The sequence below is a fragment of the Rhinolophus ferrumequinum genome, chromosome 13 (genome assembly GCF_004115265.2).
Source record: "Rhinolophus ferrumequinum isolate MPI-CBG mRhiFer1 chromosome 13, mRhiFer1_v1.p, whole genome shotgun sequence".
Taxonomy (NCBI): Eukaryota; Metazoa; Chordata; class Mammalia; order Chiroptera; family Rhinolophidae; genus Rhinolophus; species Rhinolophus ferrumequinum.
In genome coordinates, this window is record NC_046296.1 from 5,720,485 (window position 1) to 5,746,005 (window position 25,521).

Consider the following 25,521-nt stretch of genomic DNA (forward strand, 5'->3'; position numbering starts at 1 on the left):
CATTTTTCTAAGTATTTTTCTGCACATTCCAAATGCTTTCAATAAACTTTAAATAAATTGGATGAATTTTTAACTTAGTCAAGTATATAAAACAACAGGATATGAGTTATGACATTTAGGGGTGTTGTCTTATTGCTTGAGAACTGTGGGGTTATCGTGTAACACCAGGTCACATGATTCGACTGAATGCAGGAAAAAAAAACCCTCAGCTTGGTTTCATTGGCTTAAATATAGTTCAAGGCAACAGATACAGTTCAGATGAGGAAGTACTCTACAGTATAGGAAGCAGACGCTTTTAAAGATAATTCACTGTGATATGAAACTGGTTTCCCAAGCTCTGATAAATGAGTGAAAATAAGAGCTAAAGTACCAGAAAGGAGATTCTTTATTGTTGAGTTAAGAGGAAGGGAGCGTGGAGTCACATCAGGTAAAGTGCTTGGAATATCAGCTTGCTTTTTGCAGAGGTGGGGCTGTGTGTGCCAAGTGATTATGATGGAGGAGTGGAAGCTTGAGAGAAGTTAGAGAGAAGTGGATGTGATGGCCTAGACCAGCCAAACACAGGGGATCGTATTTCAGGTTTGTTTTCCTTATGATCTATCTCAGTTTTTTAAAGCAAATTTAAAAGAGGCCTGTCTAAACTTACATATACAATAATAGAAAGCGTCTTGGGTAAGTTGTATTAATAGTAGCTTCTAGCCATATCCATTAATTTTTTTTCTCCTCCCTGCTTCAGAGGGTAATGGTTGTGGGTCTTACTTTGTGTGGGTGTATAGTTAATTATTGAATACATGTAAAAGCAAGTTCATCTTTTATTAGTTTCAAAGTAAAAGTGGGTGAGGAAGGGAGGCTATAGTCTTACGTTGCAAGAAAACATTAACAACCTTGATAATGTTAAGTGTCATAAAGTTTATGGTCCTGTAGAGACTTATACTATAAAAGACCTTGGTAATGCTTTTTGCCATTTCATTATATTAAATACTTTTAACCCAAATTTTGCCTAGGGTCTTAAAAAAAAGTGTTTAACACTAAAGTTAGTGAACTTTTGTCTTGCCATGGTGGGAAAAAAGCAACTACAACTAGTTGAGGAGTTTCTCTTATTCATCAATCTACATAACTCCGTTTAAAAACCAGCAGGCTATTTTTAAAGGAGCTTGTTGCACCGAATCTACATTTGTAAAGCATTTATTAAGAAGTGATTATTCACGCCCCAAAAATCTTGTGTCTTACACATGATCTGCCTGACATAGTTAATTTCCTTAGATGGTTAATGTATTTATGAAAACTTTATAGTTAATCTCCAAGTACATGATAACCTTGAGAGACTATACCTGTGCTCTAGAATGGGCTGATATATCAGGGAGTCTCTTACATATATTACGTATTTTTATATGCGTTTCACATATATAAACATAATCCTGAAATATGGAATAGTTATAGTGATTACCGTGTTACCCTGAAAATAAGACCGGGTCTTATATTAATTTTGGCTCCAGAAGATGCACTAGGGCTCATATTCAGGGGATGTCCTCCTGAAAAATCATGCTAGGGCTTATTTTCCGGTTAGGTCTTATTTTCGGGGAAACATGGTAGGAGAAGTTGTTTTTTTCCCAGGGACAAGAAAGAAAAAGTTGAGAAGAAGAGGATGACTTTAATTTGATCTTTCAGATTACGAAAAACGGTACATACTGTAGTTTGCAAACAACAAAGCGATGTGGATGGTGCATAGAATAAACAATGAATAAAATACTCTGGATACATATACACAGTTAGTGCTATAAAAAAAAGGCACACAACTAACCACACACAATCAGACCAGCATGAATGCTCTCAAGTTCTGGGGGATAACCGAAGGGAAGGGTGACCTGTAATTCTCAGGAGCACACCCTCTGGTTGGTGATTTTTGAGTTGGACTTTGAAGCATTCGTTTCCTTCAACATTTAAAAAATGATGGGAAAGAGTGTTTCAGGCAGTGTTGGCGACAGCTTGAGCAAAGGTTTGTGGGTCATTTTTTCTTCTCTGTGCAGATCCTCCATTGCCTTTCCATCGCACCTGGAATAAAACCTGGTCTGCAGGGTGTGCTCCATCTGCACCCAGCCCTTAGGCCCTCTGTCTTTCAGATGCCAGGTCTTTCCTGCCCTTTCCCAAGACTGGAATGTCGGTGAAGCTGGGGCTCTAGCTTCATTGTTCGCTTCTGTATCACTGGAGCCCAGAGCACCAAGTGCTCAATAAATGAGAGTTGAATGAATGCAAGAAATTCCAGAAGGCATCTAGTGTGCTATAGGACGTAAGATGTGTTTGAGGGATGAGAGTGATGTGGGGTACATGTGGAGTACTGGTCTTGGACACAATAAAAACTTTGGGGGCAATTTTGCAGTGAAGTGATAACAGTAAAATAGAGGACGGACTGGGCAGAGCAGACAAAGTGGAGATGCGGTACCATGTAAGGTTGTGTCAGCATCCTTCATTCAGTTGGCTTTTGACTTGCTGGCTCCACGCTGAGCACTTTGCTGGGTTCTGAGGATACAGAGATGACTGAGAAATGGTTCTAGTTGGTGGGACCAGATGTGTGAACATCCTGCAGTTGAGGCCTCGACAAAGTGACGTGGTGACAGCTTGAACCTGGGCCTTTCAGAGAGGTGGGGAGGAGTCTTAAGTCTCACTGACAACTTCTTGATGACTTTAATTGTATGTCAGCTATACGTCAATAAATTCGTAAAAAATTGTTTTTAGTTTTATTTCTTTTTAATGTAGAGGCCTTACAGTGAATTTGAACTGGGTCTTGCCCAAAAGTTCTTACCAATGTGTTGATTAATCCATTCATTTTCAGAAGAAAGGTGTGTATAGGAGCAGTGCTCCTGTCATTGCCTGTAAACTGGGTCAAATTTTAGCTCACAGTTAGTGCGGCACTTCTGGGACATGCGCAGATGTTGATTGATGTCTTTCCAAGTGATTGATTGAATTAAATGAGGTGGTGTATAGGAAAGTATTTCATATACCAGACATTGCTACAAATATATTACGGTATTGCTGAGAGTGAGAGGTTTGGGGGGGTAGATACTCTTAACACCCCAGATGAGAGTTTGGGATAGGATATATAGAGAACATGAAGAATTGAAAAATACATTTCACCAAATATTCTGGGTGGGGAGAGAGAAGAGGCAGATATTCTCTTAGCAATATATTCATAGAGCTTAAAAACTATGCTAAAATGAAGTTTCTTTGCTACTGCACAGATGTTTATTTGCAGCCTAGAAAAGTGTTTTAAAAACCTGATTCTTTGGGTTTAGCTGTTCATGGTTTTTCTTGTCACTAAGTTGAGTTTCAGACCTACAAGGAGAATCTGCCTTTCTCATTTATTCACTGAGCCTGTTTATCTTTGAAACACTTTGGTATAGTTGAAAGACCATGGGTTTTAGAACTACCAGCCTTGGGGTTCAAACCTTCTGCCACTTGTACGATTCTGAAAAATTGAACATCTGAGTCCAGATTCCTCATCTGTAAATGGCAGTAATACCTAGTCCGTGAGCAGTGAGGATTAACTGACATAATGTATGTGAAAAGATTTTAGCTTCATATTTGGTGGGATTTAGGTGGTCAACAAATGTTCCCTCCCCTCCCCATTTTTTTATTGTGGTAAAATACATATACTATAAAATTTGACATTTTAACCATCTTAAGTATAAAATTCATTGACATTAATTACATTCACAATGTTGTACAACCATCACCACTATCTATTTCTAAAACTTCATCACCCCACATAATCCATATCCATTCAGCATTAACTCCCCGTTCTGTCCTCCCAAGCCCTGAAAACTTCCAATCCACTTTCTGTCTCTGTGAATTTGCCTCTTCTATGTGTTTTATATAAGTAGAATCATACAACGTGTGTGTGTCTGGCTTCTTTTTAGAGTTTCATCCACATTGTAGCATGTATCAGAACTTCTTTCCTTTTTATGGACCAATATTATTTCATCATATGGATGTAGCACATTCTGTTTACCCATTCATCTGTGAAGGATACTTGGGTTGTTTCCACCTTTTGGCTATTGTGAATAATGCTGCTGTGAACATAAATGTAAAAGTATCCATTTTGAGTGCCTGCTTTCAATTCTTTGGAGTGTGTACCTGGAAGTGGAATTGCTGAGTCATGTGGTAATTATGTGTGTAACTTTTTGAGGGTCAGTTTCTAAACAGATGCGGAACCTCTCTGAAGCTACCCACAGCCTGATTACTGCTGCAAAGACCTTCTTCTCTTGCTTTTTTTGTTTTCTTTCTTAAATCATCTCCCCTTTTCTGACCTTTTCTTACCACGAATGCTTTCCCTTTCCCTTTCCCTTTCCCCCTTTGATTCTGTCACATCCTCCATCTTCTTTAAAGGGATGGTAAGGAGGAAATTTGGCAGGAGTTGGTCCTTCTCCATTCCCCAGCCCCACCGTTTACATTTAGGCAGTAGCAATGAGCAGTGGATAACAATCCTACGGAGAAAATGAGCAGCAACCAGAATTTTGAAGCTAATTTTAACGGTTTGCTAAAACATGGGCCAGGAGAGGAGAAATGAGAAAATACGGCAGACAAATGGTAGGAATAGATAATGCAGCTGTGGGAAGGGGACAGATTTTGCCTAGAAAACTCCCCACACACACCTGCCCTATAAGGGTGAATTCTGTGGAAGTAATTAGAGTTGAGAGGAAGGAAAAAAAAGAGAATTGGAATCCAGACTTTCCGTGACTAATCCCAAGATGACTAAATCAGCTATTGAATGTGTCCACAGGATTTCCAAGATCTTAAAAGAAAGGGAAGTTTACTGAGAATGCACTTCTTGTTGCTAAGTGCTAAAATGTTTTCCTTCTATTTTTTAGTCCTCTCCAGTGATTTCAAAGCAGAGCCTCTATCTTTGATTTTTTTAGGGTGAGTCTCACTACCTTTCACCTAGACCTGTGCTGTCCAATTTGATAGCCATTAGCCACATGTAGCAACTTGAAATGTGGTTAATCCAAGTTGGGATGTGATTTAAGTGTAAAATACAGGATTTTGTAATGTGAGGGGTTTTTCTAAGACTCCCGTTATAGAGGAAGAATCTAACCTGTCCGTGAAGAAATTTGCCCTGGCTGGTAAGAGAGAGAGCCAGGAGTCTAGCGCAGGCTGCCACTCCCCTTGCATGGTTAGAAATAAAGCATTCAAGGATTCCTTTTCCCCTAAGTTTGGACAGGGTCTGCCTCCTCCTCAAAATGCTTTCTGGGCTGCATTTCTTTATTCAGTAAACAGAACTTATTACATTATCTAGAGTGGTGCTATCCAATAAATATATCATGTGAGGCACATCGCATGTGTAGTTTAAAATTTCTAGTGGCCACATACAAAAAGAAACATGAAATTAATTTTAATAGCATATTTTATTTAATTCCATATGCCAAACTATTATCTTGTCCAAACTATATACATATCATGTAATAATACTAAAAATTTATTGGAGGTATTGTACATGTTTTTGAACTAAATCTTTGAAATCCTGTGTGTATTTTACAGTTAAGTCACATCTCAATTTGGATTAGCCACATTTCAAGTTGCTACATGTGGCTAATGGCTATCAAATTGGACAGTATAGATCTAAGAGAAAGGTAGCAATACTCATCCTAAAAAGTCAAAGGTAGAGGCTCTGCTTTGAAGCCACTGGAGAAATTGGTAGAAGAGCAGCTTCACCTAAGATGGAAAACTCTGTGGAAGAAAGGTACCATACATAAAAGGCAGGCCTGCTCTTTAAAAGAAAGTAAGGGGGCCGTCCAGGAGGCTCAGGCGGTTGGAGCTCCGTGCTCCTAACTCCGAAGGCTGCCGGTTCGAATCCCACATGGGCCAGTGGGCTCTCAACCACAAGACTGCCGGTGCAGCTCCTTGACTCCCGCAAGGGATGGTGGGCAGCGCCCCCTGCAACTAAGATTGAACACGGCAACCTTGGGCTGAGCTGCCGCTGAGCTCCCGGATGGCTCAGTTGGTTGGAGCACGTCCTCTCAACCACAAGGTTGCCAGTTCGACTCCCGCAAGGGATGGTGGGCTGCGCCCCCTGCAACTAGAAATGGCAACTGGACCTGGAACTGAGCTGCACCCTCCACAACTAAGACTGAAAGGACAACAACTTGACTTGGGAAAAAAAAAAGTAAAAAGACATTACCATATCGTCTGAGGACATTACTGACTGAAGGGTCATTTATGGAAAGCAGTAAAGTCATACTGTCCTTTATCACCACCACCAGTAGTGACCACAGGAAAATGTGTGGTGACTGCTAGACGCTAAACCATATTTAGGCGGGGATGACATATCTTGGCAAATCTAACGATTAAGAAAGGAAACCACAGTTACATATATATATATTTTAAACAAATATATATATATAAATACATATAATATATATATACATATATATGTGTGTATATATATATATATATGTATATATATATAAAATATTCCGTTGCCAAAGAATCTTTTCTCCCAAATGCCTAATCTCTTCACCAATGGGGAGCTGTAATGTCGGCTTGAGGAAACAACCATGAACAAACTACCTTATATGGGAATTTCCACAGATCTCAAAATCTACGCAGAGCAAGATAAATGAGTTTCAGACTTCTACTTCAGCAACACAAATTATGTAACAGTGTTCTTGGAATTCCCCCTTCATTCTTTTCCTACCTGTGATTCTGCCTGCTTTGTTGTCTTTGTCCTACTTAACCTGTGTCTGTCAGTCTTTTCCTCTTATACTTAGTTTTTTTTTTGTTTTTTTTTTTGTAGTAAGCTATATACGTACTAGGAAATAGGACACCTGGATTCTTCTCTTGGCTCTCTTACATGTGGGACTTGAATTCTGTTTCTTCATCTGAAAAATGAAAAGGATTAGAATTAGAATCCTTTACAAAGGATTTAGGTTGTCATTTTACAGTTTTGGAGCCTTTTTTTTTAATTGTGGTGAAATACAAGTGTATAGTTCATTGGCTTAAATACATTCACATTGCCAGAACTCTTTTTCTCTTGCAAAACTGAAACTGCGCCCATTAAACTATAACTTTCCATTTCTCTCTTCCCAGCCCCTGGAAACCTCCATTCTACTTTCTGTCTCTATAGATTTGACTACTCTAGGTATGTTATGTAAGTGGAATCACACAGTATTTATCTTTTTGTGACTGGCTTATTTCACTTAGTGTAATGTCCTTAAGATTCATCCGTGTTGTAGCAGGTGTCAGAATTTTCTTCCTTCTTAAGACTAAATAATCCATTAGTGTGTATATACCACATTTTGTTTATTCATTTATTGGTGGATACTTGGGTTGCTTTCACCTTTTGGCCATCATGAATACTGCTATAAACAGGGATGTGCAAATATTTCTTGCTGTTTTCAATTCTTTTAGATACATACCCAGAAGTACAATTCTTGGTCATATGGTAACTCCATTTTTTACTTTTTTGAGCACTGCCATACTGTTTTCCATAGTGACTGCACCATTTTATGTTCCCACTAAAAGTTCAGAAAGGTTCCAGTTTTCTATGCATCCCCATCATTTGTTCTGTTCTTGTTTTTATAACAACCATCCTAATGGGTATGAAGTGGCATCTCATTGTGGTTTTGATTTGCATTTCTCTGATGGTTTAGTGATGTTGAACATCTTTTCATGGGCTTATTGACTATTTGTATATCTCATTTGGAGAAAAGTCTATTCAAGTCCTTTGCCCGTTTTTCAGTCTGGTTGGGTATTTTGTTTTTGTTGAGTTGTACGGGTTTTATTTTTTATAGATTCTGGTTATTAATTCCTTGTCATATATAGGATTTGCAAATATTTTCTCCCATTCCTTAGCTTGTCTTTTAGCTCTGTTGATTGTGTCCTTTAATGCTCAAAAGTTTTTCATCTTGATGTACATCTCATTTGTCTATGTTTACTTTTGTTGCCTGTGATTTAGTGTCATATCCAAGAAATCATTGCCCAATCCAATGTCATGCAGCTTCCTTCCTGTGTGTTTTCTATGGAGAGTTTTATTTGACCCATTTGGAGTTAATTTCTGTATATGGTATGAGGTAGGAGTTCACATCTATTCTTTTGCATGTGTATGTAGCTTTTCCTAACACCATTTCTTGAAAAGACTGTCCTTTCCCTATTGAATGGTCTTTGCACCCTTATCGAATGATTGACTATATTTTCTTACCACAAGTTTAATATAATTGAAGAAAACTTACGACTTTTTATAAACCAAGTGGAAGGAAAAATTGACTAGTATTGTATATAGAAGAAGAGATTGAAGATGGGGCAGCGGGATGATTAGCATTGCAGGTGTCAGAACAGTAAAGGTAAAATACACTGACATGTGATACTGTACATGAGAATTAGCAATGACCCTTTCTAAACTTTATTTTCTGAAAATTGTTCGCATGTAATATCTTTAGGAGCCACATGATGGCAGAAACAGTGCTTTGAAATCTGTGGACTTGCAAACATGCTGTAAAAGAATGTTTGCTTTGTATATACATTTTTCTTAAAAAAAAAATGAAGGTATAGAATTTAATAAAAGGAGTCTTCAAATAGCTACCTTAAGAAATAAAAGATTACAAATATAGTTGAAATCTCTTGGTACACTTTCCTGTTTTAATTATTTTCCCTCTTCCTGATTTTCCTCTATGAGGAAACCACTTTTCTGAATTTGGTATGAATCACTTCTGTGCATGTCTTTGTACATTTATCACACATTTATGTATTCTCAACAGTGTATGGAATTGTTTTTACTGTTTTAGAGTTTATATAGTGTATACTATTTTGTGTTACTATGCAAATTGTGCTTTTCACTCAGTATTATTTTTTAGATTTATTCATGTGGGTGAATTTGCATAGCTCTAGTGAATTATTTTTCTTTCATAGTTTTATAGAATTCCATTGAAGAGATCACAGCTTTTTACATATATTTTCTTGGTGATAGACATTTAGAGAGACAGTATAGTAGTGATTATGGACTGGGGAGCTGAGGACATAATATCGCTTCCCAATGCTATCACTTACTGGTAGACCTCAATTTCTATTTCTGCAAAATGGAGATACCACTTATGTCACAGAGTGTTGTGAGGATTAAATGAAATATGTAGTGTAAATACCATAATTGTTACTACTACTGCCACAAGGTGGCACTAATGTAGAATCAGCATTATTTTGTGACAAGTTAAATTCCACTGGAACTGGAAGTCATCCTGAAAGAAGGGGGTAGAATAGTGAAAACAAGGGCCTGAGACAGTTGAGGTGGCTTCTTTCGATGACTTCTGTTTTGTCTACAGTGGGAGACGTTGTCCACCAAAAGTGATGGGAAAGGAGGGTGAGGCAGGTGATTTGAGAATCCTGGGGGTTTGAAGTGGTCTTGTTGGAGGCATGATCTGGCTAGTTACATGCAGGAGAATTTTCTGTGTAGGTGTACATGCTTTTCTTATTTGCTGTGTTTTTCCCGCAGCCTTTATACCTGACAAATCCTGAAGGCTCCACCTCTGCTCTGCAGTCCTCTCTCCTCCTCCTCCCGTGACACATCTTGGGACCTGCACTGTCTTCTCCAACTGGATGTCCCCAGGCTTATAACCCTCTCCAGCCTGAATCCATTTATGGCTTCTTGTCACTTGTCGTATAAATTCCTCAGTCTGGAGTTGACAGGTCTTTAAATTACGGCCCAAAACTGCCTTGATGCCGTGTCTCCCCCTCTTTCTCAGCTCATACCATGTTTCCACAAAATGAGGCTACCTACCCATTATTCTCTGGGTCACCTTTCCACGCCTTTGTTCTATTTCTTTTTTTTCCCACCTAGAATATTCTCTTCTCTCTCCCCATGTCCTCCTTGCGAAATCTAACGTATCCTTTAACGTACTTTATGTGATCTTGGGCAAGTTATGTAACATCCCTCAGATGTAACATGTAACATCCTCAGATTCCTCATTTTAAAAAGCACCCAGTAAACCTGGGCTCTTACCCCAGACCTTCTCCTGCCCTGTCATTGTATGTCCTGCTGTTCTTATTACTGGTGTCAGTATATTGTGTTCTGACTGCAGGCAAGTCATGCTTGTTTTCATCCCCATTGGTTGAAATGTTTTTAACTTCAAAACAATTTATTAGAATTTTCTAACATAAAAATGGAAGAAATGAATCCCTAAATACTCATTAGCCAGACTTAATTAAATATTGCCATATTTGCTTTATGTATCTTTTTCTCTCTTTAATTAAGATACTGACATATAACAGTGTATTAGTTTCAGCTGTAGAACATGATTCAATGTTTGTGAATATTGGGAGATGATCACCGCAGTAAGTCTAGTTAACATCCATCACTGTACATAGTTACAAAAATTGTTTTTCTTGTGATGAGAACTTTTAAGATGTACGCTCTCAGCCACTTTCACCAAGCTGTACATTCCATCCACGTGCCATTTATTTCATAACTGGAAGTTTATACCTTTTGACCTCTTTCACCTATTTTGCCCACCACTCCCGCCGCCTTCGGCTGCCTCCAGTCTGTTCTCTGTGCTATGAATCTATGAGTTCAGTTTTCTGTTTTGTTTTGTTTTTAGAGTCCACATATAAAGAAGATCATACGGTATTTATCTTTTTCTTTCTGACTTATTTCACTTAGTGTAATGTACCCCAAGGGGCACAAATGCATGTTGTCACAAATGGCAAGATTTCCAAATTTTTTTTATGGCGGAATAATGTGTGTGTGTGTGTGTGTGTGTGTGTGTGTGTGTGTATCATATTTTCTTTATCTGTTCATCCATCGATGTCTTGACTATTGTAAGTAATGCTTCAATGAACATAGTGGTGCATATATTATTTTCAGTTAGTGTTTTCAATTTCTTTGGATTAAATACCCAGAAGCGGAATTGCTGCACCATATATGGTAGTTCCATTTTTACGGTTTTGAGGAACCTCTGTACTGTTTTCCATAGTAGCTGCATTAATTTACATTCTACCAACAGTACACAAGGGTTCCCTTTTCTTCGTATGCTCTCCAACACTTATTTCTCATCTTTTTCATGATAACCATCCTAACAGTGTGAGTGGTGCCTCATTGTGGTTTTGCTTCGCATTCCCTGATGATTAGTGATGTTGAGCATCTTTTCATATGCCTGCTGGCCATCTGTGTGTTGAATTTGGAAAAATGTCTATTCAGATCCTCTGCCTGATTTTAGTTGGGTTGTTTGGTTTTTTGTTTTTGTTGTTTTGTTTGCTGTTGAGTAGTATGAGGTCTTTATGTTTTGGATATTAACCTCTTAGCAGATACATGATTTGCAAATAGTTTCTCCCTTTCAATAGGTTGTCTTTTGTTGTTACTTTGCTTGGCTGTGCAGAAGCTTTATAGTTTCATGTAGTCCTACTTGTTTCTTTTTGCTTTTGGTGGCATTTGCTTTTAGTGTCAAATCCAAAGAATCATTACCAAGACCCATATCAAGGAGGTTACACCTATGTTTTCTTCCAGAAGTTTTATAGTTTCAGGTCTTATGTTTAAGTCTTCAATTTATTTTGAGTTAGTTTTTCTGTGTGGTGTGAGATAGTAGTCCAGTTTCATTCTTTTGCATATTACTGTCCAGTTTTCCCACGACCATTTATTGAAGAGACTGTCCTTTCCCCATTGTATATTCATGGCTTCTTTGTCGTAAATTAATTGACCATATATGTGGTGGGTTTATTTCTGGGCTCTAAATTCTGTTCCATTGATCTATATGTCTGTTTTTGTGCCAACACCATACTGTTTGATTACTATAACTTTGTAATATAGTTTGAAATCAGGGCATGTGATGCCTCTGGCTTTGTTCTTCCTTTTCAAGATTCCTTTGGCTATTCGGGGTCTTCTTTCTGTCTTAGTTTACTTAAGTACTTAAAAGCAAATACCAAACGGTAGGTCATTGCATCCCAATATACTTCAGAATAGGTCGCTGAAATATGGACATTTTCTTATATAACCACATGGCTTTTATCACATCTAAAAAAATGACTGATAGTTCTTTGGCATTATCTAATGCCCAGTCCATAATCAAGTTTCCCCTTTTGTCCCAACAATATTTTACAGCTAGTTTGTTTGAACTGAGATCTAAACAATGTTCATACTTTAATAATACATTTGATTGTCTCTTAAATCTCTTTTAATTGGGGTGGGGGAAGGCAAATCCCTTCCGTTTTTCTCTCTTGTCATTGCTTGTTGAAGATAACTCTATTGTCATGTGGAATTATAGTTTAGAATTTTTAAAATAGACTTTATTTTGCAATAATGTTAGGTTTATGGAAAAGTTGCAAAGTTAGATAGTTCAGCAAATCCCCATGTACTCCTCACCCATTTTCCTTTCATTTTACATTACCTTCATAATGTCTTTTTCTATGCTAGCATCCAGCCCAGGATACCACATGGTGTTTAGCCTTGGTTGAATTTTAAAATAATTTCTGATCATAAGCTCTCCTCTACTGCTGAGACAAATAACCATTTTCTGGCTAGGAGGCAGTATAGTGTAATGGTTAGAAGCGTGGTTAAAACCAAGCATAAGGCTAGGTTTCGAATTCTGTCATGTAATAACTGTATGATCTTGGACAAATTACTTATACTACTATATCAGTTTCGTCTTTAAAATGGCAATAGGAATATTACTTCATTGGATTACTGCAAAAAACAGATTTGATAAAATTTGCATACAGTTATATGCAAAATGCTCAGAACAGTTCCTGGCACATAGTGAGCCCTCAGTAAACCTAGCTCTTGACAAAGGTATTATTTCCTAAATCAGTGAGCCTCAGGGAAGAAAGTGAGTCCTCTGGGTAAAAAATTATGCACAGATGCTTTCTTCCATTTGCCTTAGAAATAGTTCCTTTGCTTTGGTTCTAGTATGATAGTGAGGTCATTAAGTTCTTAAGTGTTTCACCTCTATTTTGACAATTTTTATTCACTAGGGCGTATTTCTTTACTATATTTAGATCAATCAATGTTGGCTTCAGGAGTCAGTGTTTTCCCTTGACAGAAATTTTGTAAGATCAGGATTGGAGGATAAGTCTGCGTATCTTATTGTTTTTTTATTAGTCTCAGACGGTGATTGGTTTGTTTTGTGTTTTAAAATCACTTTCCTTACCAGCCTCGCTTTCCATAGGCAGAATAAGCAAGTGGCTCTTTGTATGGCTTACATTCCACAATTTGTTCGTGGTATGAAGTGTTCTCAAAGGAATTGAAATTGTGTTGGTCACGTTGTCAGCGTCTCTTCAGACACCCACGCCCTCCCGACGATGTCTCTGTGTTGTCTCAGTTGCTTCCAGTGCCTCCCTTTTACTGTGTAACAACAGCACATTTGGTTTCAGCAAAGTTGCTGATAAAGAAAACCTGTTTTCATTAGAATCTTTGCCCTTTTTTTCCCCAGAACTCTTGGAAATATTGAGTAATCACATATACTCTGAAAGGAAATAAGGCAGCATTGGTAACTTGGACCCAAAGACTTCTAAGGAATCCAGGAACTCAGTGAAATTGACTCCCTTCTTTCCCTGGGTTGCTTCCAGACCTGTAGGAGAAACTTAGCTGAAGAGGAACATCTGTACCAGTGGGAATTGTACGAGAGCGCACCCCGGGTCTCCTAAACCTCAGCTTATCCATTCTCAGTGTGCACCTAGAACATAACTAGACTGTTTTTCTTTCTTTTTTGGGGGGGAAGTATGGGCTGGCTGAGGCAACTTTGTTTCAGTCCCTTTCTAGTTTGTTCACAGTCTGGGGGTTTTCTGCAGGGCTCCTGTGCCAGTCGTGCTCCTGAGTTTCCCATAAGCTTCCTGGGTTAGGTTTGTTAGTGTTTGGAGTCAACTCTTGTTGACGGTGGACCTTGTGGTGATTTGGGGGGAGAGTGTTTTGGGGCCCAGAGACAGTCCAGTTAGTGGCTAAAAAGGAACATTTGATTTGAATAGACTTGGGTTTGGATCCACACTCTTCCTTATTGGTTATGTTGCTTAGTCAAAACATTTAACTGCTTTAAGACTCAGTCACTTTATCTGCAAAATGGGAATAACAATGATACATGCCTCATAGGATTGAGATAAAAATTAAATGAGATAATATATGTAACATGCTTGGTAGGCACGCAAACCTCAGCTATTATTAGTAATAATTATAGTAGATAAGTAGTCAAGAGGCTTTAACTTCATAAAAATGTGAGGTGAATATTTTTATATCCCAGCCTTTTCTTTTGTAAATATTCTTTAAAATTACTTTATTAGATTCAAAGTAGGTTTAAAATGCTTTCCTTTGTGTGGACAAGTTTAAAGCAAAATGAAGTACAGCTTATGCTGTGCTTCACCAGTTCAGCTTTGTTGCTCTGTCAGTAAAAGGACGTGGGGGAAAAGGTTAACACTGTCAGTGCTCACTGCCCGCCTCTGCTTCCCCTCTGTCTAGCCTGTCACCCTGGCTTCTCTATTGTACTTCCTAAATACCTCGCATACCAGTTCTGCTCTTCTCATTGTCACCAAGCTCTTACCTCTTTCCTAGACTGCTGCATAGGCTCTTAACTGATCTGCTTCCGTCCTTATCCCCACTTGCCCCTGTGGACCATAAACAAAAAGCCAGCCAGATATTCCTTCAGCAAAAAGGATTTATTTATGAAAAAAGAAAGGATTGCAGTCTGGTTCCTGCAGCCATGGTGAGCCATGGGGGGTAAACAAAAGAGAGGAAGTTCTTTTACAGAGGGGAGGAGGAAATTGGGGGCGGTGCTGTTACAACCATAGAGTTCTTCCTGTTGGGCTTTCCAACTGACATGCGGCACAGAGATCTTCCTACTGGTGCTCCCGATTCCTGCCTTGGCTCTCGATTTTCACATTTCCCCCTTATGATCAAGATCTTTCCCTGAAAGTATCACTGACCAACAGTCAGGTCTTCCAAGTTCAGCAGCCTTCTTGCCATCTATGCCAGGACGGACCTCTACTGGGTATTGTGTCCCACATAGGAGGGAAAGTGCATGGTCTGAACATCGCTTGTGTCCAGGTTTCACAAGCAATGGGTGCAAAACTTAACAGCAAGAAAATACAGAGCAAAATTAAAAATTAAAACCGGAGCTCAGACCGGAAAGCGGTGAACTCAGGGGTCATTAGTATCTTGAACATCGACTCTCTGGATGATAGGTCCAACAACTGGAGAGGTTTCCCCTTTTCACAATAGACTGGAAAAGGGTCTTTTCCTTCCAAGAAAAAGAAAAGGAAATAGAGTAAGAAGGAACAGTAACAAAAAGTTATACAACCCTGGTCTGGTCATTTTGGGATAGCTCTCTCCTTCAGATGCCATCTGCTTCAATTTTTGACAGCTTTACCTTCAGGTCACCAGACTCGGTACAGTTCCAGTCAGGGTTTGATGTCTTCCGTAGGTGCGACTTGTGAACCCAAGAGGCTACTCCCTGGAGTTGAACAGCACTGGGATTAGTCAGCAGTATCTGATAGGGGCCCTTCCAGCGAGGCTTTTGGAGGTGGAGGAGTCTTTTCCAATAAACAGAGTCTCCAAGTTGCAGAGTGTGGTTTGGGGTTTTCATCTCCTTGGAGCACACTGTGAAAAGATTGCTCTAGCAAAGCATGGTATTTTCAGTAGAAGCAATCAGGTCTTTACAATATTGAAATATATCTCACTTCTATCAATTGGGGAGCAAAAGAAGAAGGAGCCATATGCATGGGTCGCCCCTGCAATTATCTCAAAAGGTGAGAGTTTATGAGTGCCAAAGGGGTTAAATCTGAGATTTAAAAGGACCGATAGCCGTGCTTTTGCCAGGGTATTTGAAGGGTCTCTACAAATTGTGCCAACTGAATATTAATAATTCTGTTAGTACGTTCAGCGAAACCTGAAGGTTGGGGGTGGTAAGAGCAGTGAAACTTGTAAAACCATCCAACGGCACTGACTTTTTGAAGCTCATGGTCAGTCAAATGGGTCCCTGATCGCTGTGCAGCTGCCTAGGAGTTCCTCAGGTGGGATAATTTTTTCTAACAGTACTTTAGCCACAGAAGAGGCAATAGTTTATCTATAGGGGAAGGCTTCAGTCAGTGAGAAAACATACAGATCATGATGACAACACGTTCACATCTATAAGATGAGGGAAGCTATGTGAAATCTATTTGCCAAACATCAGATGGTCTATGTGACATTTTAAAATGTCCTGGGTAGAGTTAACAGGCTTCTCTGGACTATACTTCGACAGGTGGGACAAGTGAGGTAGGTGCTTTTCGTGGCCATGTTAGTATTTCCCCACCAATACTGATTTATAAATGCTATCATTTTGTCAGCAGACCAATGGTTTAGGGCATGTACAGTAGTTAGAGGTGGAAGTTTTAGGACTTGGGTTCTTATTTGGTTCTAACCAGAGCTTTCTCCTTTTATCAAACCAACAATTGTTGGATTTCTTTCTTTTAATATATTCAAATATAAACATGTTTTAAATGGTTTTTTTCAATTACAATTGACATATAATACTATATTGCTTTCAAGTGTACAACATAATGATTACACACTTATATAATGTACGAAGTAATCACCCTGGTAAGTGTACTACCCATCTGACACCACACATAGTTATTGCAATACTACTGACTATATTCCCTATGCTGTACTTTACATCCCCGTGACTGTTTTTATAACTGGCAATTTGTACTTCTTAATCCCTTCCCCTTTATCACCCATCCGCACAATCCCCTTCCCATCTGGCACCCATCAATTTCTTCTCAGTATCTATGAGTTTATTTCTTTTTTCTTCGTTTATTTTGTTTGTTAGATTCCAGATGTAAGTGAAATCATACGATAATTTGTCTTTGTCTGTCTGACTTATTTCACATAGCATAATACCCTCTAGATCCATCCACTTTGTTACAGATGGTGAGATTTCATTCTCTTTTATGGCTGAGTAATACTATATGTGTGTGTGTGTATATCTATCTATCTATCTATCTATCTATCTATCTATCTATCTATATGTGTGTGTATATATATCACTTCTTTATCCATTGGTCTGTCGATCTACACTTAGGTTGCTTCCATATCTTGGCTATTGTAAATAATTTTTGAATTAGTGTTTTGAATTTCTTTGGATAAATACCCAGAAGCAGAATTGCTAGATCATAAGGTAGTTCTGTTTTTAATTTTTTGAGAAACTGCTATACTACTTTCCACAGTGGCTACACTAGTTTACAGTCCCACAATCAGTGCATGAGGGTTCCATTTCCTCCAAATCCTCACCAACAATTCTTGTTTGTTGATTTATTGGTGATAGCCATTCTGACAGGTGTGAGGTGATATCTCATTGGGTTTTAATTTGCATTTCCCTGATGATTAGTGACGTTTAGCATCTTTTCATGTGTCTATTAGCCATTTATATGTCCTCCTTGGAGAAATACGTAGTCAGGTTCTCTGCCCATTTTTAAATCAGATTTTTTTTTGGTGTTAAGTTGTATGAGTTCCTTATGTATTTTAGAAATTAACCCCTTATTGGATGTATCATTGGCAAATGCCTTCTCCAATTCAGTAGATTATATATTTGTTTTGTTGATGGTTTCCTTCACGGTGTAAAAACTCTTTAGTTTGATGTAGTCCCATTTGTTTATTTTTTTCTTTTGTTTCCCTTGCCCAAGGAGAATATCCAAAAAACTTACTAAGAGTTATGTCAGAGAGTTTACTGCTTGTGTTTTCTTCTAGGAATTTTATGGTTTCCGTCTTACATTTAAGTCTTTAATCCATTTTGAATTAATTCTTGTGTATGATGAAAGAAAGTGATCCAGTTTCATGCTTTTGCATGTGTTTGTCCAATTTCCCCATTACCATTTATTGAAGAGACTGTCTTTACCCCATTGTTTATTTTTGCCACTTTTGTCATAGTTTAATTGGCATGGGTTTATTTCTGGGGTCTCTAGTCTTATCCGTTGATCTGTGTGTCTGTTTTTTATGTCAGTACCAAGTTGTTTTGATTACTATAGCCTTGTGGTATTGTTTGATATCAGATAGTGTAATACCTCCAACTTTGTTCTTCTTTTGTCAACACTAATGAGGCTATTTGGGGTCTTTTGTGGTTCTATATAAATTGTAGTATTATTTGTTCTAGTTCTGAGAAGAATACCATTGGTATTTTGATAGGGATTGCATTGAGTCTATAGATTGCTTTGGGTAGAATGGACTTTTGTTTTTTGCTTTTTTATACGCAGCCTTTTTTTTTTTTTTTTAGAATGGACATTTTAACGCTGTTAATTCTTCCTATCCATGAGCATGGTTTATACTTCCATTTGTTTATATTTTCTTCAGGTTCTTATAATTTTCTGAATACAGGTCCTTTACCTCCTTGGTTAAATTTATTCTTAGGGTTTTTTTCCCCCTATGCAATTGTAAACGGGATTGTTTTCTTAATTTCTCATTCTGATAGTTTGTTATTGGTGTATAAAATGCTACCAATTTCTGAATATTAATTTTGTATCCTGCTGTTTTATTGAATTCATTTATGAGTTCTAATAGTTTTTGGTGGAGTTTTTAGTGTTTTTTATATATATATTATCATATCACCTGCAAATAACGACAGTCTTCCTTTCCAATTCAGAAACCTTGTGTTTCTTTTTCTTGTCTGATTGCTGTGGCTAGGACTTACAGTACTATGTTGAATAAATATGGTGAAAGTGGACATCCTTGTCTTGTTACTGATCTTAAGGAAAACACTTTTAGCTTTTTACTATTTAATATGATGTTAGCTGTGGGTTTGCCATATATGGCCATTATTATATTGAGGTATATTTCATTTATTCCCACTTTGCTGAGTGTTTTTATTGTAAATGCATGCTGGATTTTGTCAAATTATTTTTCTGTATGTATTGATGAGATCATGTGATTTTTATCCTTCATTTTTATCCTTCATCGTTTATGTGGTGTATCACATTAATTGATTGGCAGATACTGAACTACCTTACATCCAGGAATAAATCCCACATGATCATGGTGTATGATCTCTTTCATGTATTGCTGAATTCTGTTTGCTAATTTTTATTGAGGATTTTTGCATCTTTGTTCATCAGGGATATTGCCCTATAATTTTCTTTTATTGTAATGTTTGGTTTTGGAATTAGGGTAATGGTGACCTCATAAAATGTGCTTGAGAGCTTTTTCTCCTCTTCGAGTTTTATAAAATTGTTTGAGAAGGATAGGTGTTAATTCTTCTTTGAATGTTTGGTAAAATTCATCTGTGAAACTGTCTGGTGCAGGACTTTAGTTTGTTGGGAGGTTTTTGGTTACTGGTTCAACTTTGTTCATAGTTATCATTCTGTTCACATTTTCTGTTTCTTTTTGACTTGGTCTTGGAAGATTGTATGTTTATAGGAATTTATCCATTTCTTCCAGCTTGTCCAATTGTTGGCATATAATTGTTATAATTCTTTGTATTTCTGTGGTGTCAATTGTTTCATTTCTGATTTTATTTATATGGTCCCTGTCTCTTTTTTCTTGTTGAGTCTGGTTAAAGGCTTAATTAATTTTGTTTATCTTGTTAAAAAACCAACTCTTGGTTTCATTGATCTTTTCTATTGCTTTCTCAGACCAGATTTCATTTATTTCCACTCCATCTTTATTATTTCCTCTCTTTTACTCACTTTGCGCTTTGTTCTTCTTTTTCCAGTTTCTTTGGGTGCAACTTCAGAGTGTTGATTTTGTATTTTTCTTGTTCCTTGAGGTAGGCCTGTATTGGTATGAATTTCCTTCTTAAAACTGCTTTGGTTACATCCCGTAGATTTGGGGTTGTTATGTTTTTATTACCATTTTTCTCAAAGTATCTTTGATTTCTTCCTTGATGTCGTTGTTGACTCATTCATTGTTTATAGGATGTTATTTAGCCTCCATGTGTTTATGTGTTTTTTAGTTTTCTTGTAATTAATATCTAGTTTCATACTATTGTGATTGGAGAAGATGCTTAATATGATTTCAGACTTTTTAAATTTACTGAGACATGTGGCCTAACAGCAGTTTATCCTGGAAATGTTCATGTGTACTTGAGAAATATGTATATTCTGCTGATTTTGGGTGAAATGTCCTATAAGCATCAATTAAGTCCATCTGGTAGATTTTGTCACATAAGGCCACTGTTTCCTCATTGATTTTCTGTCTGGATGATCCATCCATTGATGTCAATGAGGTGTTAAAGTACCCTACTGTTACTGTGTTACTTTCAATCTCTCCATATATGTGTGTCAGTATTTGCTTTATAGATTTAGGTGCTTTTACATTGTGTGCATAGATGTTTATGAGAGTTATGTCCTCTTCTTGGATTGATCCCTTTTTCATTATGAAATGCCCTCCTTTGGTCTCGTGTTACAGCCTTTGTTTTAAAGTTTATTTTGTGTGATATAAGTATTGCTACCCCAGCTTTTTTGTTGTTGTTGTTCCATTTGCATGAAATCATTTTCCATCCTTTCACTTTCAGTCTCTGTGTGGTTTTCGATCTGAAGTGGGTCTTTTGTAGGCAGCATATGTATGAGTCTTATTTTCTTATCCATTTTGCCACCCTGTGTCTTTTGAGTGGAGCATTTCGTACATTTACATGAAAGTAATTGTTGATAGGTATATAGTTATTGCCATTTTATTGATTGTTTTCTGATTGTTTTTGTAGTTATTTTCTGTTCCTTTCTTATTCTCTTGTTCTCTTCTCTTGTATGTTGAGGACTTTCTATAGTGTTGAGTTTTGATTCCTTTCTCTTTATTTCTTGTATGTCTCTTATTGATTTTTGGTTTGTGGTTACCATGGGCTTCATATATTCCAAGCTATGTTTATAGCAGTCTATTTTAAGTTAATGGTTGCTTAAGTTGAAACACATTCTAGAATCAGTACACTTTTTTATCACCCCTCCATGTTTATGTTTCTGTCAGTATTTTTTACTTCTTGTGTGTGTGTGTGTGTGTGTGCGCGCGTGTGTGTGTATTCCTTAATTTATTGATGTAATTATACAAGATCTTCCTACTTTTGACTTTCATCCTTTACACCAGCTTTACAGGTGGTTGATCCACTGCTTTTACTATGTGTTTACCTTTGTTAGTGAATATTTTTTTCTTTCCTATATTTTCTTATTCATATTTCTTTATCTTCTTAAAGAAGTCCTTTTAACAGTTCTTTTAACATTAGTTACAGTATTGGTGATGAACTCTGTTGATTTTTTTCTTGTCTTGGAAACTATCTTTCTTTTGATTCTAAGTTATAGCCTTCCTGGGCAGAGTAATCTTGGTTTTAGGTCCTTTCTTTTCTTCACTTTGAATATTTCATGCCAGTACCTTCTGATCTGCAAGGTTTCTGTTGAGAAATCAGCTGACAGTCTAATGGGAGCTCTCATGTAGGTAACTAACTGCTTTTCTCTTGCTGCTTTTAAGATTCTCCCTTTATGTTTAACCTTTGGTATTTTAATTATGATGTTTCTTGGTGTTGGTCTCTTTGGGTTCATCTTGTTTGGGACTCTGTGTTTCCTGGACTTGTATGTGTATTTGTTTCACCATGGTGTAAAAGTTTTCAGTCATTGTTTCTTCAAATAGATTTTCAACTCCTTGCTCTCTTCTCCTTTTGGTACCCTTAAGATGAGACTGTTGTTACATTTGATGTTGTCCCAGAGGACCCTTTAACTATCCTCATTGTTTTTTATTTTGTTTTTCTTTTTGTTGTTCTGATTGGTTGATTTCTGCCACCTTATCTTCCAAATCACTGATTCAATCCTCTACTTTATCTGTTCTGTTGATTTCCTCTACTGTGTTCTTCATTTCAGTTATCATAGTCTTCATTTCTGACTGTTTCTTTTTTATGGTTTCTCCTTGTGTAAGTTCTCAGTGAGTTCATGTATTTTTCCCCTAGTTTCCTTGAGCGTCCTTAGAACTAATGCTTTGAAGTGTGTGTCTTATAGATTGCTTGCCTCCATTTTGTTTAGTTCTTTTTCTGGAGTTTTGTCCTATTTTTTTATCTGGGACATGTTTGGGTTTTTAAAAATTTTTTATTGGGGAATATTGGGGAACAGTGTGTTTATCCAGGGCCCATCAACTCCAGCTCGTAGTCCTTCAATCTAGTTGTGGAGGGCACAGCTCAGCTCCAAGTTCAGTTGCTGTTTTCAGTCTTAGTTGCAGAGGGCGCAGCCCACCATCCCATGTGGGAATTGAATCGGCAACCTTGTTGAGAGCTCACACTCTAACCAACTGAGCCATCCGGCCACCCCTCCGGGGGCTCAGTGACAGCTCGTTGTCTTCAATCTAGTTGTGGAGGGAGCACCTCACTGGCCCATGTGAGAATTGAACCGGCAACTCTGTTGTTCAGAGCTAGCGCGCTAACCAACTGAGCCACCTGGCTTCCCTGGGACATGTTTCTTTGTCTCTTCATTTTGACTACCTTCATGTGTTTGTTTCTCTATGTAAGGTAAATCAGCTACATCTCTCAGTCTTAGCACTGTGGCCTTGTCTAGTAGGTGTCTTGTGAGGCCCAGTGGTGTAGTCTGCCTGTTCACCTGAGCTGAGTTTACCAGGATTACGTCTTGTATAGGTTGTGTGCTCTCTTGTTGTATTTGAGTCTTGATGATGTTGGCACATCAGTGGGTTGGATTGACCCTCGGCTGACTGACTCAGGATTGGTTGTGACTATAGTGGAGGAGCTGTTGTGTGTGGGCTGACCCCACAGAGTGGGATTTGCCTTAGTGGGGCTCTGGTGCTTGCCGAGTTCACCCTTTGGGTGTGTTGTTAGTGAAGCTGGTTGGGTGGTGCTTTGGTGTGGTCTGAAGCTGGCCACTGAGTCCGTTGGTTCTGGGCCCTCTTATGTGGGACTTTGGTGCAGACCCAGGTCAGTTGCTGCATGTGCCCATCCCAGGGCCATCTGGTAGGAGCTAGAAAGTGACCTGCTGTTGGTTTCTGCCTGAGCTGGACTTACAGTTGCCTGGGATAGGCTAAGCTGCAAACCAAAGCTGACTGCCACCATTGCCAGGCTTGGGGCCATTTAGCAAGAGGTGTGGGGCACACCAAGGTCAACTGCTGCATATTTGGGATTTGTGGACCTTTGAGAGATTTTAGGAAAGTTCACAGTGCAAGTGAGGAAGGCCACTTGTTTGGAAGAGCCACTAGAAGAACTTGGGGCCTATCAGGAGTTACATGGGGGTGGGGCCTTAGGGATTCACTAGGGTGAGGCCAACGGTGTCAGCCAAGTTCATGGAGAGCTCAGATTTGGCGCACAGCTGTGCCTACTAGCAGGGTGGGAGAAAGGCTCAACGAGGGAACAGTGGTGTCTGCCAGCTCTTCCGTCTGCAGAGAGAACTTCCCTGACCCCTGTCCTTCCACTTCTCTCCTTGACGCTAGTCGGTTCAGCTACTCCCTATATGTCCCTGTTGCTTTTCAAGTTGCTATCCCAGCACTGGAGCTCAGTGTGCATGAGTGTTTGAGCAGTTGAGCCTGTATGCAGCCCCTTTAAGACCTGCAGCAACTAGGTCACCAGCAGCCCTCTGTCCCACTCAGCCACAATCCCTACTGGATTTCAAAGCTACATATTATTGGCACCTTTCTTCCCAGCACTGGAACCCTGGGCTGGGGGGACCAGTGTGGAGCTGGGACCTTTCACTCCTTAGTGGGGAGCTCTGTAGCTGAGATATCCCTCCTGCTTTTTATCCGCCTCACTGTTGGTGTGGGACCTGCCTGTTCTGTATCTTTGCCTCTTCTATGAGTGTTGGTATTGCTTATGTATATCCTTAGTTATAGGATTTCTGTTCAGCTAGACTTGAGGCAATTCTCAATGATGGTTGTACTGTAGTTTACTTATAATTTTGATGTGGTTGTGGGAGGAGATGAGCATAGTGTTTACCTACTCTACCATCTTGACTGGAAGTCCTATTCCAATCTTGTTTTTCCTTTTCTGAAGCCAACTGTTGGGCTTCTCTGGCCAGTTTTTGTAAATTATTAGCTGGGGGTATATCCTTTTGGACCATGAGAGAAATTTCACTGCTGCTGGTTCCTTTAAGCACAGTATTCCTTGTGGAAATGTCAGCAAGGTGTTTTCCTTTAGCTTCCAAAGAGTCAAGTTTAGAATGCCCTGGGCTTTTTTTTTTTTCTTTTCTTTTTAGTCTTTTTTCCCCAAAGATGTTTATTAAAATATAGCTAACATACAATGTTATATTAGTTTCAGAAGTACATCATAGTTATTCAACAGTACCCACCTTAAACTATACCATAGTTTAAGAGTTATTACCATATTATTGATTTTATTCCCTATGCTAAAGTAATGATCACCATGATAAGTCCAGCAACATCTGACACTGTCCTACGCTATCACAATATTACTGACTATATTTGCTATGCTGTATATTACATCCCCAAGACTTATTTGTTTTATACCTGGAACTTTGACCCTCTTATGCTCCTTTATCCCCCCCTTTTTTAATTTTTCAATTACAGTTGACGTTCAATATTATATAATTTTCATGTGTACAGCATAGTGGTTAGACTTATAACTGTTATATAAATTAATTTACAAGGTGACCCCCCTGACTAGTACCCACCTGGCACTATACATAGTTAATATTGATTATATTCCCTATGCTTTATATCCCCATGACTGTTTTGTAACTACTAATTTGTTTGGTTTTTTTTGTTTTTTTTTTTAAAGATTTTATTGGGGAAGGGGAACAGGACCTTATTGGGGAACAGTGTGTACTTCCAGGATTTTTTTCCAAGTCAAGTTGTTGTCCTTTCAATCTTAGTTGTGGAGGGTGCCATTCAGCTTCAAGTTGTCCTTTCAGTCTTAGTTGTGGAGGGCGCAGCACAGCTCCAGGTCCAGTTGCTGTTGCTAGTTGCAGGGGGCACAATCCACCATCCCTTGCAGGAGTTGAACAGGCAACCTTTTGAGAGGACATGCTCCAACCAACTGAGCCATCCGGGAGCTCAACGGCAGCTCAGCTCAAGGTGCTGTGTTCAATTTTAGTTGTAGGGAGCGCTGCCCACCATCCCTTGCAGGAGTCGAGGAATCAAACTGGCAACCTTGTGTTTGAGAGCCCGCGCTCCAACCAACTGAGCCATCTGGGAGGCAGCTCAGCTCAAGGTGCCGTGTTCAATCTTAGTTGCAGGGGACGCAGCCCACCATCCCTTGCGGGACTCGAGGAGTTGAACCGGCAACCTTGTGGTTGAGAGCCCAATGGCCCATGTGGGAATCGAACCGGCAGCCTTGGGAGTTAGGAGCACAGAGCTCCAACCGCCTGAGCCACCAGGCCGGCCCTAATTTGTATTTCTTAATCCCTTCACCTTTTTCACCCTGCCCCCAAACCCCCTCCCATTTATCTCCCTGATAAATCTAGTACCCATCTGACACCATACATAGTTATTACAATATTATTGACTATATTTCCTATGCTATACCCTACATCCCCATGAGTACTGTATAACAACCAATTTGTACTTCTTAATCCTTTCCCCTTTTTCACCCACCTGCAACTAACTCTCCTCCTATCTGGCAACCATCAAAATGTTCTCTGTATCTATGAGTTTGTTTCCGTTTCATTTATTTTGTT

The 25,521-nt window shown here is 38.7% G+C and overlaps 1 protein-coding gene across 3 annotated transcripts in view; it reads left to right on the plus strand.

Moving 5' to 3' along the window:
* The window catches only part of LIMS1 (LIM zinc finger domain containing 1), a 150,099-nt gene that overhangs the window by 53,404 nt on the left and 71,174 nt on the right, over positions 1-25,521 (plus strand). The window contains exon 1 of one of the 3 annotated variants that reach the window (XM_033125177.1): positions 279-427. The exons of 1 other annotated variant lie outside the window; for it this stretch is intronic. The gene's annotated coding sequence lies outside the window, so the exon portion shown is untranslated. Of the gene's footprint in view, positions 1-278; positions 428-474; positions 577-25,521 lie in introns of those variants that run through there. One more of the 3 variants, XM_033125178.1, reaches the window with a different exon arrangement.